This window comes from Pithys albifrons, chromosome 22 (assembly GCF_047495875.1).
Source record: "Pithys albifrons albifrons isolate INPA30051 chromosome 22, PitAlb_v1, whole genome shotgun sequence".
In the NCBI taxonomy this organism is placed as follows: Eukaryota; Metazoa; Chordata; class Aves; order Passeriformes; family Thamnophilidae; genus Pithys; species Pithys albifrons.
Window position 1 is genome coordinate 8492510 of NC_092479.1, and position 17925 is coordinate 8510434.

The 17925-nt window shown below is 51.7% G+C and overlaps 1 protein-coding gene across 5 annotated transcripts in view; it reads right to left on the minus strand.

Annotated features, from left to right (window-relative positions):
- Positions 1 to 17925, minus strand: part of CASZ1 (castor zinc finger 1) — a 194758-nt gene that overhangs the window by 153953 nt on the left and 22880 nt on the right. For all 5 annotated transcript variants that reach the window (XM_071575981.1, XM_071575979.1, XM_071575985.1 and 2 more), the window contains exon 2: positions 3783 to 3926. The gene's annotated coding sequence lies outside the window, so the exon portion shown is untranslated. The remainder of the gene's footprint in view (positions 1 to 3782; positions 3927 to 17925) is intronic.

Consider the following 17925-nt stretch of genomic DNA (forward strand, 5'->3'; position numbering starts at 1 on the left):
CAGGGCTCCAGGAGACGGAGGACACCATGGAGTCAGAATGACTGAAGGTGGCAGAGAAAGCAAGGCCTGAACCCATCAAGGTCTGGCCCAGTCCTGTCTCTTCCAGCCTCTCCTCCTCCTCCTCTACTCTGAGTTTGAAACTAAATCATTCCGCATCTCTCAAGAGCTTTGTAAGTGTTCCCTCCTCAAACTGTGGCATCAGGGCCCTTCCCTGAACCTCTGAGCCCTTCCAACCTGCCTAGATCCCACTGCTGGACTTCACCCTCCACCAGGAGGTTCTATGAGCATCTGCTGCTGCCCAAGTGGGCAGGAGGTGCTGAGGCCCTTAGTGGATGAGGCTTCAGTGCCATTGCCACCCCAGATATGTAAGGACAGCTAAAGGCACATGATCCTCCTTTCCCTCCTTTGACTTCCCCCCATTCAGCTTTCCAGCACCGCCAACCAAACATCTGATCGAAGGCCTGGGGGAGGGAGTCAGAACTGTCCAGTCTGGTTAGGAGTGAAGGTCATTGATCCAGCGCAGACCAGGGATGTGGAAAACAGGGGAGGGAGGGAAACCCTGAGCAGGAGAGGAGAGAGGGAGCGAGGCAGCAGAGCCAGCGCGGGAGGAGCGCAGCGAAGGAGCCCAAGTGGCTGAACACGGTTTCACACTCCAAGACCCAAGGGCTGTTGTCAACCCGTCCTTCATGCTCACATCTTGTCACACTAGAGGTCAGGTCTCCCAAGCGTTCCTGGAGAGCTGAGCTGGCCCATATGGCAGGCAATATGTTAACAATATGGATCAGCTGCTCGTCAGGGCCTGAGCAGATGGATGTGACAACCCTGCTCTTATCCCAGACAGGCTTTTAACATCTTCCCTCTCCTCAGCCCAGCCCTGCCAAGGAGCTCCACTCAGGAACTGCTGCCTCCAGCCCACAGGGCCTGTGGGGCCACAGGTCAGGACAGCAGCGTGGCAGTGCCTGCCTGGCTCTCCCGGGTGGGACAAGTAGGCAGAGCCCACTCAGAGCAGGGCAGGCAGGACCCCGGCCCAGCATTTGCCCAGGGCCAGCGGAAGGGCCTCCAGGTCCTGGTGACTCCCAGGCAGGGTGATAGAGCAGATCCTGTATTCAGATATATGTATATGGCGTGTTACCACCAGATGCCACACGTTACAGTCTAGACTGAGTTTTGTAACTGCCTGGGAAAATTTTCTCTCACAGAACAAGTAATACATAAATAGATGTATATTTTAATGGGCAAGTTAAACTCCTCCTGGCAAAGGCAGGTGAGCTGATTTCATACCCAGGCAGGTAAATTTCCACGCTGATTTTGCAAGGCTGTTTCTTACTCCCCAGCCCAGCTCGGGCTGGCTGTGCTGGCCTGGCTGCACTTCTGTGGAAGGCAGCGTTCCCACCTCCTCCCTCATCAGCTGTGCCCATGGATCCCATGGATCCCACCAAAATAACACCACCAGCCCAAGCTAACCCACTAATTTAGCTTTTCTTTAGGCTTGAAATAGGGGGGAATATTTTGCAAAGTTAAACACAGACAAAGCAAATATTTCTAAACCCCTTCTCACATTTTTAAGCTTTTTCCCTTCATAAAAGGCTACCCTTCATCAACTGAACAGGAAAACTCCCTCCGACCCTTATGGCTCTAGGACTAAACAGCCAGCTTGTGCTTATAAACAGTGAAACAGCAATCACAGCCTGGGGATGGGCTCTGGAGAACGTGCAGCCCCTGTAGCCCAAAGTAAATTGAGCTTGTTTTGAAAGTCGAAGCCATACAACTTGCTCCAGGGCTGAGACTGGAACACAGGGATTTCTAGTCCAGAGCATGAGCGATCACAAAGCCACATGCCTGAAAGGCTAAATGCATCTCCTTCGCTGGAGTGATGTTTGCAGAAGCAGGGGGAGCTCAGAACACAACTGCAGTCCAGGGGAATGTTCCTGTTGTCTCTCAAGAGCTTCTGTCCCTCGGGAAGCAGCCCCTGAAGGACACTCAGCAATGCACCCAGTACTGGGAGGAGAAGGCAAACATGGAAAAGGATAATTCATCTGCAAGAATCTGAACCTTAAGGTTCATTTCAGCACTTAAAGAATTCCTGATTTATTAGTCTCCTCCTCCTCTTACCTTCTTGTCTCAGGGGTTCTGCTCACCCCAGGTCCAGGTCAGATGGACATGCAGGCCTGTCAATACCAGGAGCTACATGAGCAGGCACCTGTGACAGGGGTCACAGGAAAAGTTCCCTCTGATGGACAAATGCACCTGGAACCTCTGAGGCAGCCTCCCCAGCAGAGTTTTTCCCCCTGGATGTTTTCCCTCTATGGAGAGGCACATAAGAATGTTTTGTGGAAAATTCACCTGCTGCAATCAAACCTGAGAATTTGTATCTTATTTGGTAAAACCTCAAGGCTCTTCATGCTCCTGTAGCTATTCCCTTGGGCAGAGCTCCAGTTTGGGAAGCTCTCTGCCTCTGGAGGCCTGGGAAGGCACGTGCCACTGCTCTAAAAGGGGACACAGGCAGCAGAACAGCTCACACAGGGATAAAGGCCAGTTCCCTACGCTAATAGTTCAAAACCAGGCTTTCTAAATAAAGCATGCCAGACCCTGGAGGAGTTTCAGCACCAGGAAGGTGTGGGAAGGCAGAGTTCACCCCTATCCCATCCTGAAGCACACTGGATTTACTGGCAGGCTTACTGAGAGCACTCAGGGCTGTAGGCTCTGAACTAAGCCCTCAGAGGATCACAGTCCTGCTCTTTAAGGGAGGGCACTCACAACAGGAATAAATTCTCCCGTGCCACACACAGCCAGGGATGGGCTGGGATAGCCAGAGCCACAGACCAACATCTTTGCCCTGTCACTTCTCTCATCTTGCCTCTTGCTAAGCCAAAGCAGCCCCTGCACTGGATCCTTCCAGCTCACGGCTCAGCTGTACCTGTGACTCACAACAGCTCTGGGGACACTGCTTTGCCCAGGTATCATTTATGGCACAGCAGCAAAAAATAGAGGAATGTGGTGATACACAATCCCCTCAGGCACTTCAGCTGCTGATCTTTGTTCAGGCATCATCAGCACTTAATGGTGCCAGCACAGTATGGAAACACCCCCTGACAACACTCTACCCCTCCAGAGCAGAGGTGATGTCACACAAAGCCCAGACACAGCGAGGCTCCTCAGCCCTTCCACCTGCAGCAGCACAGCAGGGCCACCAGGTACCTCCCCAGTCCCCAATCCATGGACCAGAAATGGATTATCCCACTGTCGTGTCATACCTTTATTTGCAGAGAAGCTGTGACGGCAGCCAAGTAGTGAAGAAAGTAAAACAGCTTTAGAAACACACAGTCCCACCCCCTCAACCTCTCCGAGTTACCCACCGTGACCACAGACATCTTCAAACTCTTCTTTTGTGAAACAAGTCAATCAGAAACTGTCCCCACACAATACTTACCCAGGGGACTCCCATGCAAACTACTTAGCTAATTGTTAATACTGCACAGCAGCTCATTAGGAAGGAGGCAGAGAGAGGGAGCTGCTCAGAGCAGGGCTCTGCTGTGTCAGCTGGGTGTCTGTGCAGAGATGGGCAGCCATGGCAGGGATAAACCCAGTCCTACTTGTAAGCCAGCTCAAGATAAAACCAACACCCCACCATGCATTAACCACCCAAAACAGTGACTTTCAGCAGCTCTTCCATCTTCATAGGACAGAGATTTCCCAGGAACTGGACTGAAGCTCTGGAGAGCCAAAAGCACTCCCTCCAGTCCTATTCCAGAGCACTTTGACCACAGAACAAAAGGCAGTACCTTGCATTGAGAAGTTCCAGGCCCCAAGGTCCATTCCAGTGCACAAAGCAAGGAGAGAAGTCAGGCTCTTTGCTTTGGAGGTGGTCTCAGATGAGGACAGTATGAATGTGATGGCCTCCCTTCACTTGGTGAAGTCTCTTTGCCCTGAGGAGAGTTCCAAAAGGAAATGAATATTCCCCACTGAGCAGTACCGAGCTCAGGTGAGTCACGAGCCCCAGCAGTGACGCTGGCCTGAAATGCCACAGCCACCCACAGCCCTCAGCCCTCGGTCACGGCGCGTGGGGCAGCGCGGCACGGCCTGGCACGGCCTGGCACACCCCGCCGGGCACACCGCGGGCCCAGCTCCTCCTCGGCCATGTGTGGCTCTTGCGGCTCACAAGCCAAGGCACCAACCACCCCGGTGACCATCCAGGGGGCCACGCACTCCAACTTTCCCCAGGAAAAGAATCCAGGTCACTCCGAGGCAGAAGCAGCCTACAGTTACTAAGCCACTTAGAGCAAAGAGCTTCCCCATGCCCAGCCCAGCGTCCTGCCCACGTGAGCCCAGCCTGCCATCCCTCCTCGGGGGGGACTGTCACACACAGGGCTCCACCGGCAGCCTCGGACACCCCACACCAAACCCAATCCCTCTGTCCCAAACTTGTCACAAACACAACCAGACAAGACAAAGAACAATTATTATTTCCACTTTAGTGAGGCCCACAGTAATTAAGTGACTTGTCAAAGGTCACTTGGCAAATCTGAGGCAGAATTGGGAATTACAAGTAAATCTCTCAAACTTTGGTCCAAGAGCTGGACAGCAAAAGTCCTGTGCTCTTTGGATACAAATTGCTACCTCTGCAACAGGTTTCACCCTTCTCCCTGCTCTCCTTAGGCAGTTAAGACAATTCCCTTCCATTTCCTGCATTGGAGGAAATGAATAAATGCACAGATTAAAAGAACTTTTGCCTTACTTACAAAATTAAAGCATGTCCTAGCTCCAACCTTTGACAGAAGCTCAGAAGCTTCTGACTCTTCTGTGAGGTAGGATTTGTAGACTAGGAGGGTTTTGTTGGTGGTGGTTTTTTTTAATTTCCATCAGACAAAAATAAAAGAAGCAAAACAAAAGAGGGTTGTTGAGATCAATCTGTGATAGGTGCTGGGCCAAAGAAAATGGAGCCAAAGAAGTCAGAACCCTGCAACCAGCAACCTTTGTGTCAATTTAAGCAAATATTGTGGCGTTTCCATGGCAATCCCTGTTTTGAATATCCACTACACTCACTTTTTAAAGGGCTTTTCCTGTTTGCGTTTCAACTTCAAAACCTGTAAATATTTTCAGCCTTAACACATCCCGACCTCCCCCAGCCTCTGAAATGAGATACCATCAACGCTCTGACAGCCATCCTGCTGCCTGCGGTCCCCCAGAGCTGTGAAGATGCACAGCACGGGCAGGCTGGCAGCAGGATGGCTGTGGGGACAGCAGGGACACGCCTGGCCCTCTGTCCCACTCGGCTCCAGCCTCGGTGGCTGCGGGTACAGGAGCCCATTCCAATCCTGTTCCCAAACCGGTGAGTGCAAGAGCCGTGGCAAACACTCAGCACTGACAGCATCGGCCCAGGGTGAGCAGCAGGTGTTTGCAGGGATCCCTCCAGCCTGCTCTGCCAGCTCAGGCCACTCTGCCCTCCAGCTCTGTGCCCAGCGCTGCCCTCGCCCTGCCCTGCGCTGCCTCCCCTGTGCTGACCCACACCCGTCACTCACACTGATTTATGGGGCGCCGCGTCACGTGCGAGTGGGAATGAAGAGTCAACTTTGTCCTCCCTTGCAGCCTGGGTTGGGGTGTGAACTCCCCAGCTCCCTCAGCTGCAACCTGCGGGTCCCTGTCCCTGCTGCACCAACACAGAGCCCACGGGATGGTCCTGGGGAGGGAGCCCTGGCCAGGTGCTGGGATCGCCCATCAGATCTGAGCACCAGGAGCCTGCTCTTAACTCTCTCCCTGAAGCACAAACCTGCCCCTGCATCTAATGCTGCGTTTGTGCATGCACAGATGTGCATGAAAACCCCTTCTGCTGCACTCCAGAGACACGCTGAGCACTTTCACGCCCAAGCCCCCAGGTCCCAAAGCTTTGCCCTTCACCAGAGCACCGCCCTCGCGGCAATCATGGCACTGCACTGGTTAATTCCGAGTTTCCTGGCTGGGATGGATGGGTGCCAGGCCTCAAATGTTAGCTTAGTGTAATTTTTGGGAAGTCAATTTCCTTTGTTTTTGGTTTCTTTTTTTCTCCCTAAGTTTTTTTTTGTTTAGGCTTTTTTCCTCTTTTAAATGGAAAAGGAGGAGGGTTTGAGTGAACATCAGGACAGGGCCACCCATCCATGGGCTGTAGTTTCCCAGGAGCCTTTTACATGGTACATGCACAGAACAGCCATGGAAACAAACACCCAGTGACTCCAAAAGCTGCTCTGTCAGTGCCCACGGAGGCAGCTCCCGGAGCGGTGCTGTCCTGGCACCCCTCGGTCCTGACCACCTGGCCCATGGGTGATACCTGCTGGGCTGGCCAGCTCCCAGCTCAGGTAATTACATCCTACAGGAGTTTCAGCTGGATATTTTATCCCTTCTTCACTTCCGGCCCCGAGCTGCTTCACTGGGAGTTGCTAAAACTCTATCGAGATCCACCCCGGACGTGAGTGTGTGCCAGGGGCTGGAGGGAATTCTGTGCATCCCTGCAGGTCCCACGAGCCTGGTGTTCCAGCAAACAACCTCTAGAAACACGGGACAACAACCCTTCTTATGTACATCCCATAATACCCCCACCCAAGAAGGAGGTGCAGAGCTGGGAAAACAACTGGCCTGACACACCAAGAACCAACAACCTCTGGAGGAACGTGCTGAATGTCACTCCATGGAGCCACCTTTTGGGACACAGACACTGCCCCTCTGCCTGCAGCAGGAACTCCCCTCCCACCCCCTCAGAGGCTCAGTGAAATCAAACCCTGTGGTGGCAGCCACCGCCTGCTGCAGGGGACACAGTGGTGTTCCACGCACAGGAAAAGGTGGGCCAGGGTCACAGCACCCCTGAGAACAGGCAGGGCCCACGACAGGCCAGATCAGCAGGTGGGGATCTGCTCTCTGTCCCTGACCCCTCTCATCACGCTGGCACTACAAGGCCATGAGCAGGAAACACTGGCAGGGTGACCCTGGATGCTCCACCAACCCCTGCCAACAGGCACTCCACAGAGCAGGCAAAGATGCCTCCTGAGGAAGCTCTGGGATTTGCCATGGCCACAAGAATTCAGAGCCCTTCCAAGCTGTCCAAGACATTTGGAAACGACCTGCTGACCCCCTCTCTACTCAGGACAGTCCAGGAGTCCCCAGGCTTGTAAGTGGACTCTATCAAACACACTTTTCTTGCTCTCTTTGTCTTCTTCTTTCAAAGATTCTGGACCAAATCCTATCCTGGTGTAAAATCAGTGCAGTTTGGTGGCTTCAGTGAACTCATGCCAATTTAAACGAGTGGAGGATCCGGCCCTCCAAGTTAGTGGAGTTGCCAGTTCTTCCCTTGGATAATCCCGAGGGTGATTTCACAGCAGGCAGCAGCACAGGCCCAGCCAGCCTGGCAGGATCAGCTGTGCTGTCCTACCCCCTGAGAGTCAGGTGGGCTGGGGCAGAGTCCCTGCTGCGAGACCCTCCTGCAGCCCCCGGCCCATCCTCACTGAGCTTCCCCCTCTCTGTCCTTTAATGAGACATCCAGCACAGAGGAAATCACCCCAGGCTTTGGCTCAAGGCTTTCTAATTGTTCTTTACAGGAGAGCTCTTGCCTTCCAGGGCACTGTGTCACACCGTGCCGTGTATTTGGTCCCTGGTCCAGGAGCAAAGCCCACCCAGGTTTGGCTGACTGTGAAAACAGCACATCTTCATGAAGAAGCAGATCTGATGTTCCCCTCCCTCCACTCCCACCAGTCTCTGGACCAAGGAAGGTAAAGAGCCCATTGCTGCCTGGGAGCTGCTGAGTGAGCAGCTACAAACCCCTTGCCCGTCCCCAGTTCCGCTGTCATCCTGCCATCCCTCCACTCCACGTCCCAGGGTGAGGGAAGCAGCAATGCAGGCACAGGGAACGTGGCACGGCTTCAACAGGCACTGGATGCGCAAGAACTTTCCATGCTCTGCCCTCACAAGTCCTTTGCTATCCCCCCAGAGCAATTTTCTAGGCAACAGCGCGGTTGCATTCCCTTCCCTATCTCCTAATAAATATCATGCTAAGCAAGATGAGTATCTTCTTCCCAGACCAAGCAGCATGACCCACTTTCTGAATCAGGGCAGATGCAATTGGGCCCTGGAGTCCTGGACCCCTCCCAAAGCACAGAGATTTTGTAACAATTACAGCAAGAAGCACAAGGAATAGAAAAGTAATAAGTGATCAAAGACTGCAGTGGTGGAGCTGAGGCTGTGGGGTAATTACTACTCCTTGCCATCCTACGCTCTGGCATTTTCCTGGGACACTGAGGCAAGAGCCGCGTGCACATCCACCCAACAGTTTCCTCCACTGCCCTACATTCCTCAAAAGTAACAGGTCCAATTTCAAATTCTGGCTGATGGCTTGGATGAGACAACTGTTGCCCTCCCTGCACACCCACCCTGATTTTCCCCCTTCTTTTTTCCCTTCCCCACAGTGGAGCAGGAACACAGGACTCACATTCCAGCAGTGCCAATCGTGCTCCATCACACACACACGTGGGCACGTCCTCCCCCGCCCCCGTGACAGCCCTGGAGACTTGGGGACAAACCCAGCCTGGCAAACTGGCCACACCACAGCAAGGAGGTGGCTGCATCCCGATCCCAGCAGCACTACTCTGTTTGGAGATGCTCCATTTTTCCAAGGAACAGCTCTGTACTTTCCCAGATGTGCCTGGGATCAGATTATGACCCAATGGGCACGGAAAGCAATTAAAAGGAGGTGGGGTGAATGCCAGTAGTGCTTTCATTGCTTGAACCCGCAAAGAAAACTTCCCTCCCAGGGGAGCACAAGTCTCCATGGCCAAAAGCACACAGAAAATCCCATCCCAAGGAGAAGAAAACAGTGCCCAGCCTGGCTGCTGTGCTGTGCTCAGCCCTGGGGCACACTCACACACACACACAAGGCTCTGTGCCCAGGGGGGCTGCGACATCCACCGAGGGGTCCCTCCCCTGGAAAGCTCAGGGGAAACTCTCCTGGAGTGTCACAGCAGCAGCCCAGAGCCCTGAGCGAGACGAGCCCCCCATTCAGGGACACACAGACAGCCAAGACAGCACCTGCCCCAGAGCGAGTCTGACAGACACAGCAGTGACGGGCAGGGACGGGAGAGGAGCTGCTGACGCTCCCACAGGAGCTCGGAGCTGCCTCTGCCAACCACACTCTGGATGCCTCCCATGGAACACACCACCATCCACAAACACACACCAGTCGGGCTCTGACCAGCACCAACAGCTGCCCTCCATGTCTGCCACGGTGAGATAAGGCCAAAGGAACTTTTAAAGGATTTCCATGACAATTTTTCTTCCTAGTTAAAGAATTTTAAAAAGAAATAGAAAAAGAAAATCCTTTCACCCAAACTTCAGAGATAAAAAAGAGGGAAAAAATCTTCATCTTAATTCAAAATCCTATTTGATGTGTCGTGGCATGAAAATGTTTTTCACTGCATTTTTTCAGTGTGATCTCATGCACCCTGCAAACGGGGTACGCCCAAAACACCAGGTATTTTATGGGACACAAACAGAGCACAAACATACACAATTAAAAAAAAATGGGATTGGTAAATATTTAAATTAATCAGAGCTGGCATCTGTGCAGCCTCCCCTCCCAGAGAGAGGGATGTTTGCAGCTTTGAAAAAATAAAAGTGAATAACGTGACCTTTTCCTTCATGTTTGTTAGCTCAGAGCAGCTCGGTGGGTTGGGGCAGCCCAGGCACCTCCCAAACCCAGGGCAGCAAGTGCAGCTGGGGCTGCTCTCCCTGCTGGCTCGGGGGGCTCGGGGGGCCGGAGCAGTGGGGACGGAGGGCTGGGGGAGTTGCTCCAACCTGTCTGCTGTCTCACTCCATAACGCATGGGGTTTGTTGTGTTTGGTTTGGTTATTTTCTTCTTTCCAGTTTAATTGTTGGAGGAGTTTATGAAGCTGTTTGCCAAAAAACAATCGACTCCAGGGAGCCAGCTTACACAGAAAGGGTGTGTCGCCCGAGCCAGGCCGTGGAGCCATGGAAACCACTACCTTTTGCATTGCCCAGGTGAGGCCAAAGCTTTGTGCATGGCTTGTGAAATCAGCAGAGACCTGCAAGGAAGTGGAACACGGACAGGCAGCTGTGGGCTCAGCACTCAGTCCTGTCCCCCAGCACACCTATCTCCCACCCCAAGGGCAATGCCCCCACTTCAGCAAGGCTGGGTTGGTCTGATGGGTCACAGTGAAGGCACAAGGAGTTCCACACACACCTGGAGCACCTGTGGCTCCTCCGGGCTGGCAGTGGCTCGGGCAGAGACAGCACTGCCCCTGCAGCACACACAGATGTGCTGGAGCAGAGCAGTGGGAATGTGCACACACAGGTGGGCAAAGGGCACAGCCCACTGTCCCCAAAGCAGAGGGCACACCTTGGGTGCCCGCTGTGACCAGCTGAAGAGGTGGCAGCAGGCAGGCAGGGGGTCCCTGAGGGGATGGGGGTGCCCCTGGGTCAGTGGCAGCAGCAGGACCCCTGCCCAGGTGCAGCCCAGCATGGGGGGATGTTTGTCTTGCGCGTGGCTGGAGAGGGACCCTGGTGCATTCTTCTCAATCTTAGAAAAGAAAACAGAGAATTCCTCCGGAGCACTGGCTGCTGGCCTGACGGACAGAAAACAACCCAGAACAAAGTGCAGAGAAGAGATTTCAGAGCCACCCAGCTCCAGGACCCTCCTGCTGCCCCGGGAGATGGAACTGTGGCTCCTTTCCAAGGGGGAACATCCATTACTCCCCACACCAGCTGCTGAAACCAAAGTGTGCTGACGGCACTGCAGGTTCTGGGGTTTCACCCACGCTGGTGGAACACAGGCAGGGAAGGAACTGAGGGCAAAGCCTCACCAGGCCAACTCCTGCACACAGTATTTTGTGGCACATGGTACAACCTGGAAAAATTGAAGGGGCACAGAGGCCACAGGAACAAAATGCCAGGATCATCCTCAAATCAGAGCTGGTCAGAGGCAGCAAGAAGACAGACCTCTCTTTGGTTTGCCTTCTGTCTGCCACACTAACAGTGGGATGATTCAATCCTGGCACTTCTCTTACCTGGAGCCAAAGGTCTCTAACCACAAACCACATCAAGAATTAGCTCCTGTGCTCAGGGAACCCTGGAGAGAGGAGCACTGACCCCTCAGTGTAGGAGAGACAAGGGCAGCAATGTTTCTTTTGGTGCAGGGAAGGAGGGAAACCTTGGAAAGCCCATCACTGCTTTTGTGATTCACTGCTGACCTCCACACATGTATTTACATCAGATCCAAATGTGTCACCACATACAACGATCTGACCTTTTCCCATTCACAGCCCCTTGTTCTCCCCTCTTTTTAGAGAATCCCAAAGCAGGTGCCAGCCAGGCACCAACTGAGTGCTGTTTAACGGGAAGGTCCCCAGGGTCACAATGCAGTGAAAGCAAAGCCCGTGGCATCGGGCAGGACTCAGGGACAGCACCCACGTGCTCCAGCCACCCCCTGTGCCTCTGGGCTGCCCCAGGGCACACAGCTCATGGCCACTGCAGAGCCTGCTGCTCCCCAGGGGCAGCTCACACAGACAAGGGGAGCTCCCTGGACAGGCTCCCCCAAGGGGGCCCACAGGAAGGGCCAGCAGGCCCACAGAGCAGGCAGGTGCTGCTAAGGCTTGGTGCGTCAGCCCTTCTGGCATCGACCTCCCAAACTCATTCAAATATTTCCCTTTTTTTTAATTTAATGTTCCCTATAACTCATCTGTCCCAAAAGATAATCAATAGAGGCCGTAATGAAAATTTGAGCCATATTTTATGATCCGCTGCAGGAGAAAGGGCCACATCAGCAGGACCAGCCTTGGCTCCAGCACCGTTTCTGTGCTGCCGCCTGCTCTCGCTGGCCAGAGCCCCCTCCACCCGCCCAGGGCTGCTGACAGGGGCAGGCCCTCCAGGAGAAACTCCCACCCTCCCCTCCTACTTCAAACAGCAGCTGCTGGAGCCACAGATAAAGATGTACCTGCAGGGACAAGGGAAGTGCCTGCAGAGTGTGAAGGGCCCTGACCCAGCAGCCCTGGGGAACCTCTGGAGCATCCCTCATCCTCCCAGCTCTCCAACTAATCCTGTGGCCTCAGCCACACCCTGGGGGAATATGATGATCATGGAGCAGGACCTGAATTATTTCTACCCTTCACAGTAATCCCATAACCCTCTCAGTCAGGCTCCCCTTCTGCTAGACATCACCCAGGAGTGAGGGCTGTCACTCACAGGGAAAGAGGAAGATTTCCCAGCTGAGAGCCTGCCCTGCTGCACTGCAGCCCTTCAGGGCTCCCACCATTCACAGCAAAGACCAAAGAAGAACCTTTGGGCTCCCAGAGTCATGAGCCTGAAAACAGGGATCTGAAATCCCAACTCTGTTCAGCACCAAATGAAAAACAAGGGGGGGAAAGGCTCTGGGTGCCTAAAGCACATGTTCACACCTACCATAAAAATCCATGTCCAGTCACCAGGACTGTGCTCCTCCGTGTCTAGGCCCAGAGGAACCTCAGACAACTTGATCCACCTCTCTTTATGCCTTTTAGGCACAAATACACAACTGCTCCCCAGTCCATCCATTTTACTATCGGATGTATTAATTTGGGAGCTGTGATGACCTTGCTTGCCCAGCTGGGTAGTGCCAAGGAGGGGCAATCACCTCTCAGTGCCACCTCCACACTCTGCTGTTTGTTTTTCAACCCACATTCCAAATCCCACAGCCCTTCTGAGCACCTTGATCTGTTCTCCCGACACAGGTCACAGGTTCGTTGTTCCTGCACATCCCTGTGGGTGCAGCCAGGGCTGCTGGAGGCAGAGCCGTGTTCCCGGAACCCCTTCCAGCTGGGATTCCCAGCAGCAGCGCCCTGTCCTCCCTCCCAGGGCTGCAGGATGTTTTACTGCCTGAAGCTGCCACGTCCGCAGGGAGCCGGAGGTAACAAACCCGGCCGTGATGTGGCCAAGGGAAAATATCACAAGTGAAGGGCCAGAGTGAGGAATTTATAACAGCAGCTAAGGCAGCAAAAATACAAGTGCCTGACCAGGAGCTGCCCTCCTGCTCAGCGTGTCGTGTTCTCAGCCTCCATGTGTCCTGCAGGGGATGGATGTCACAGCAAGCACAGCCAGAAACCACCAATCTCCCACCTGCACCCCCATGAGACCCCTCCCCTGCTGAACAGCTCGGCCTGGGGGCCAAAGCTGCAAGGCCAGGAGGTCTCTGCTCACCCAGAGGTGCAGGGGGGACCTCACAGCGTTTCACTGCTCCAGACTGTGCCTTTCCTTCACACTGTGCAGGTATAGTGGGGATAATTTGCCTCCCAAGGTGGAAAATGCTCTCTGTCCTGGATGGACAGCCTGAATCCCTGTAACCAGCAGCCAGCAATAGCCAAATATTTGCACCTTTCCTTTCTCTTGGAAACTTGGAAATCAACCACCTTTGTTTAAAAAATACAACACAATATTCAAATTAACTGTTTCCAGTACATAGATAAGGTGGGATGTGTGACAGAAGGGCTGAATTCAGAGGCCATGGGCGAGCAGCTTTGTGCTTTAACCTTACACTGGAAAGGGGACTGAAATCCCAAGCAGAACTGGGAGAGCATTCCAGCCTTTGGAGCCCCACACAGAGCCATCCCCCTCCTTTCTAACCCGGTGCTGATGGAGGTCCCTGCCCGTGAGGAGCCTGGGGGAGCACACGGGGCCGTGGCCCGGCTGCTGCAGCCCTGCCAACCTGCCCCAGCTCTGAACTGGTGACCCTCACTAAGATCATCCACTGCCTTGATATCCTCAGGGAGCAATCAGCACGTTTTATTAACCCAGCCAATTTTAGAAGTGCACACGCAGGATTCTGGTGTATTCCTGTTACAATTATGCACTGTAGGTCCATTCCATGCCTGTGCTGGAGGGACACACAGGCCCTTCAGGAGGATCCTGGGCTGAGCACAGCCCACAGACAGCCCTGCAGCAGAGACATTCCAGCCTGACACAAAAAGCCTCACAGATCCCCACAACCAAATCCATTTTTTAAAATGACACGTTTCCACCTATTGGTCCCCGGAGTGAACTAATTGCTTTTGCTAGTTTTAAAAGCCAGAGTTATTTCACTGATAAAAATGAGCAAGTGCACAGGAACTCAGAGACATCCCCAGATTCCTGACACAAACCCCCCATGGGTGCAGATGTATTTGCTGCCCAGTCCAGCTTCCAGCTCTGCTGCATGGAATGCCACAGGGGGATTCTTCACTTCGCAGTGAAGGTGGGGAAACAAGGAGTTAAAGTAACCTGACCAAACTCAGACAGGGCTAGAAGACAAAATTTCTATCTGTGCTCAACCCCTGGATTATCCACTTCTCTGCTCAATAAATTTCACAGTCTAAAGAGAAATGCTATTTTCACTTAAAGACTGGTGTTTTGGTGGGGGGGATTAATTTTATTTTTTTGCCAAAGATGCCACCCTACAGCAGGAAAGCTGCTCAGCAGGGGATCAGTCTGGGACCAGTTTTGGTTACTGTCTGGCTCAGAGAGAGACTCACTGAAAAGATGGGCCAGGGAAAACAGGACTGTTTTCCTGCCTCCTGAAAGAGCAGGGCAGAGTGAGTGTCCCCTGACACCCAAACCCCAAGTTCAGGTGCCCTGCAGCCAACACAGCCCAGCCCAGCTCAGACCTGCCTGCTCTGCTGGACAGGCTGCAGAGCCACTTCCAGGCCAGCACAAACCAGGGACAGACAGCACAAATGTACAAATTATGCACAGCTACAAAATCTGAAAAAATCCCAGGTAAAAATTGAGGGACAAACTTCTCAGGGATGATAACTAGAGGAAAAAAGGTGTAAGGCTTTTCAGAAAGCTGCACTTACCTGGAGCAGGAAGCAACCCAAGTTCTGGTGCAGAAGCACATCCTGGGACATGCCCATCACACAGGGCTGAGAACACCAGACCTCAGGCTGAGCAGAAACCCAACGGGAGGCAAGAAATCCCAACTTCCCTCCAGGAAAGAGCAGCTCAGCCCCACCATTTGCTGGGCAAGTTTTAGATGAGATTCCATTTTCAAGTCTGAGTGAACTGCCTTTTACTTTGATGGAGCTCAGCTCTTTCAAAGGAACCAAAGCTGAAGGTGACCATTGCTAATTTTTTATCATCATTTTATGAGCGTGTTAACCTTAATTCACAAATGCTCTACAGAGTGAATTTCCTTCTGTTTCATTTTTCATACTTCATTACAGTATTTCAAAGACATGGATTTTTAAAAGTGTGTACAAGAAGTTACCTCACACAAACTCGTAATGGTTTCATACAGAGCCATCTCTTTTCTACAAAATCCACATAAAAACAAGATTGTTACCAATTAAGAACTGAGCCAAAATGGCTGTTTCAGTGCAGGATATCAGTTTAACTATCACATCTCAAACAGGTATAAATGTTTTATACATAAAAGGCTCCAGATTATAGAATACAAACACATCTTCTACCTTTTCCCCTTTTTCAGCACTTACACTCCAAATTTCCTTTGGGAATTGATGTGTTGGACAGTGGAAAAACATCAGTTTCACTTGTGCATGTGGAGGTCACTTTGCTCTCCTGTTTTCAACACAAAGTTTGGAAAACTCACTGAAAGTAAGAACTTTCTCCCCCAGTTCACTGTTTAGTGGGTATTTTCCTTTCAAGGTTTTTATTTATAAAGATCCTCCTTTGTTTTCCAAACCCAGGTTTTATGGAGGAAACACTGCCCTAAATCATCCTCTCCAGGCCAAGGAAAGCTGCTTATGATGTTCCTGCCTATTGCACACACAAACCTCGACGTGGAGATTCTTAATCTTCACCCACCCAAGATTAAGGCAACGCAAATGATGAAATCGATACCGATACAGAGGCAACATCTATTACAGTTCCAATGTTTTTGTTGTATTTTTTCCTAAACTATTAAAGCAGTGTGATTTTAATGTGATTGTTATTGTTTATGCAACCCAAATTCTGTGTTGTTTGACGCTGTGGGTACTTATGCAAATGTCCTGTTTTCCTTACAGAAACCCTTCCTTTGACACCTCATGTGAGTAAAGAAAATATTTGAGTGTTTGCAAGATGAGGATCCATTTATATTTAAGGCTCCATTACTGATCAGGAGGCAGAGAGTGTCCTTACGGTGGATATAAATTATAGTTACACTGATTTTAAGGCCCTTACTCTCTGTCCTGGTGCTGTAGCAGAAGAGCTTTCGAATAAAGGAGATTCTTCTCTCACAGCAGTTTCAGTTCCTTTCTTTCATTAATCAAAACCTATTCTCTCTCTATATACACACATGTGGTTTCTCTCCTTATGCATGTCTGGATACCTCTTTGAGCTTTAACACCCCTGCACCTCAGATTCAAACACAACAAATCAAAAATCATTTTGCAAACAACTACAACAGGCGTTTCCAGAAGTTGCATCACGTAACAAGTCACGCAATTAAACTTTAATGAAAAAATAAAAACAAAACCAGCCAGCAACCCCCAGTGCTTGCTTTGCCTCTCACACAATCCATCATAAAAAGCAGGATGCTAAAATGGAAGAGCCTCTGACTAAAGCTGTGCCGTAAACAATTTTTTCCTAATGAATTCCACCTCTTTACTCCCCTGAATCAGCAGCGCCGGATGGAATTTCTCCCCGCTCTGCTCTTCCTTCTCCGTACGAAAGGATGTGCTGCTGATAAAACCAGTAACCCATGAAGATCACATCCCGAGGGGAGCTGCTCCTGCCAGCAGAGCTGCTCCCGGGTTCTGGTCCAGCAGCTCCCCAGGGCGGCGGGACCGTCCCAGCTGCACCGGGAGCGGGGCAGGAGAGACCAGGGAATGTCACCCCTGGCAGGAGAGACCAGGGATGTCACCCTTGGCAGGAGAGACCAGGGAATGTCACCCCTGGCAGGAGAGACCAGGGAATGTCACCCATGGCAGGAGGAGAACAGGGAATGTCACCCCTGGCAGGAGAGACCAGGGAATATCACCCATGGCAGGAGGAGAACAGGGAATGTCACCCCTGGCAGGAGAGAACAGGGAATGTCACCCTTGGCAGGAGGAGAACAGGGAATGTCACCCTTGGCAGGAGGAGAACAGGGAATGTCATCCCTGTCCATGCACTTTGCTCCTTTAGAACACTCCCACCCGGGTCCTCCACGTTCCTCAGCACCTGCAGCTCTGGAGTGTTCCACACCTCTCCACAGCAGTGCCTGAACCTCCACGTGCTGCTCCTTCCCTTTCAACCTCACCCTCTGCTCAGATTTTTCCACACCTGCAAATGATCTCCCGTTAAAATCAAACCTTTTATTTCGCGTCTGCTCAGATGGTACATTTGATGAAAGGTAACTGGGGTGTACACAAGGACAGCAGAACAGAACGGGGTTGTCATCTCCAAAAGAGTTAGGAAAGGCAAAAAGGAAGCAGCAGAAGGGTCCCAGTTGGATCATAAAAGCCATCAAGGCCCTGGACCAGGGAGCTCCACTGGCTCCAGCTCATTCACGGCTGCACAAACAGGACTTTGCACAGAGAGGAATAAATTCAAGCTCCAACAAAGTAGGACAAATCCAGCCTTCCTCTGTCTCTTACAATTTTTTTCTTCCATTAGGATTTATTTTTCTATTTTCCAGAGTGTGTAAGAAAACAAATCTAAAATCAAGATAGATTTTAGAATGTTCAATGTAATTTTTTTGTCACTGTGTATTTTTCCCACTGTAGCTCTTTTGAACAGTGAGATAATCAGTTTGTTTAAGGGTTTGGTTTTCTTGAACTAGTCCCCTAGACCATTGTGTCTGGACTCTTAATACTGCAGAGGGAGCATAAAATGCATTTAAAATTAAAGTCAGTAAAATGCACAAGGAAAAAAATTAATTGGGAAACTGCCTTGGTTATATTTTTGTCTTTATGAATTTTTTCCCTGTTTGTACAATACAGAAAAGTTTGGTCTAATCACTAACAC